The sequence below is a fragment of the Bufo gargarizans genome, chromosome 7 (genome assembly GCF_014858855.1).
Source record: "Bufo gargarizans isolate SCDJY-AF-19 chromosome 7, ASM1485885v1, whole genome shotgun sequence".
Taxonomy (NCBI): domain Eukaryota; kingdom Metazoa; phylum Chordata; class Amphibia; order Anura; family Bufonidae; genus Bufo; species Bufo gargarizans.
In genome coordinates, this window is record NC_058086.1 from 58,569,949 (window position 1) to 58,572,178 (window position 2,230).

Below are 2,230 nucleotides of genomic sequence, written 5' to 3' on the forward strand. Positions count from 1 at the left end.
GATAGTGGCCTTATTTTCATATTCAGGAGAGAAAATATTGTAATTATTTTATAATCCTTTTTTTTAATCAATCAATAAATAATTTCCCGAAATCAAAATCAACTTTGTCCCCATCGCCAGTTATAAACTTGCGTTCAACTTTAGCTTCCTCTCTTATGCATATTTTGTGTACTGTCATGTATGATTTATTGTTCTCAGAGTGCAGACCAACGGGATCTTTCGCCGTGGCATTTATGTGCCCCAAGGGGAAAAGCTTTCTTCTTGTATGTATGTGTAGTGAACATGGTCTAAATGGAGATGACTGGGGACCTGAAGACTGAAATAAATCTGCATGTTCAGAGAGGCAGATGTGAATTGAACTAGTTTTTTTTTTCTCATTACGAACTGTGTTTAAAAGTCCATGTGCTAGTTTAAGCTGAGAGCTACCGCTGAATCCCTGGGCTTATATCACCTCCTTGTGCCTCTTAGCATTCTCACAAAAAAATATACAGCATTCTGGAGCTTCCTACACCTGGCTGTCAAACGTGACAGATGGCAACGCTTTGCTACGAGTATAATTCTTACAGGAAAAACAACCTTATCGCCCAATGGCATCAGCGTGCCTCCGAAGGTAATAATTGTTGTAACAACCTCCTCTTCTAAACATAAATATAAAGTTTCAGCAAAACACGGATTCTAATAAGGACCCCAGCGTCGATACTCATTCTTCCCTCTCAAGTATGATCATATAAAATTGATAGGAAACGCTGCAGCAAGTTCTGACATGGTTTATGAAACATTATCCCTACATTCTAAAAAAATCACGAGAGAGAAAAACATACGACTGAAAATAAAATTTAAATTCCTGACAACTGGAATATTTTTACGTTCCGTCTGATTGGAATAAAAAATGTATAAAGCTTCTGTCGAATTCAAAAAATTCTTATCCGCAGGGACGATGATGATGTAACAGCCATGGCTATAGAATAATAGTTATAATCAATGCTAACATTTTATATTCTCGTTCTGCATGGTTGAGCACACAATCTTTCCGATACAGGTCACTGCCATGTAGAAATGACAGTCTAATTTTTTGGGTGCCTTGGGCCTATGGAGATAAACGACTAGTTTGAGACTGGAAGCAGCCAAAAGAAGGAAATTAAAACATGTAGAGCCGATACTACAGAGTGCTATTCTGTATGGCCTTTTGTTAGCAATTAGGTAGAGGCTTATACCCTACCGAGTTATAAATATAAGGTATACAATGTGACCATGACTGTAGGACGTGGGGGTGGACGGGGGGGATGGAAGAACAGGTTTCTCCGGCAACTGATCAATTCTAAGTAAAAAGGAAAGGAATGATTTGAACTACTTAGAGGTGAACTTATTAAATTAGTTGCAAAGATGAAAAAGAAAAAAATTGTTGACCAAATGGGGTTGAACCTTGTAAGAACTATGCTATTACCCAGCAGATGAAGAAAGAATTATTACAATTAGAGGAAATCTGTCTGTAAGAGAATGAATCATCACAGCTCTAATGCGCTTTCACCTAAGGAGTAATTACAGTTATTAAAATGCTTGCTTTCTTAGAGTGTCTCCTCATAGCCACAATGCTCCATCTTCTACAAAATATCGCAGCATTAATAATCTTTCTTATAAGGGAGAAAAAAAATCCTGTATCTGCAACGTTCCCCAAAGAAATAATTCTCGTTATTTGAGAACTTCCCTCGTGAGCTGAAAATCTCCAAGCCTCAATGATAGTCTTAGCAGTAGAAATAATAACTGGGATACAAGTTATATGGGAATGTCTCCCTATGGTGGAAATGTTCTCTCTTCCCCACTTATAACAACATCTCCTCGAGGCCCCAATGTTCTATGAAAAAAAAATATAATTTCAAATATATAACAAGCGAGCTCCTAATAAAATCCCTCGTATAATGGGATCCTTTCTTAAGAAATGATCTAAAGATACTGAGCCGTATTAAATTGGCTTTGTGGAGCTCCAGTGTGCTTTTGTCTTACAAGGTTTTGCTAATAAGAGCATGACCTTGGAGATCCAAAACATCCTTGGGCTAGAGGGTGAGCCCATTTATATAGGGCAAAACAAGACATGTTTTCCAGTCTTGGGAAATACAGCCTCTCCGGGACATAATTGAAGCTACATTGAAGACGTGTTTATGGCCCTGAATATGGTCATTTGTGAGCTCAGTCTTCTGAAAAAGACAACATGAATTGTGTGTGGTAAGGAGAA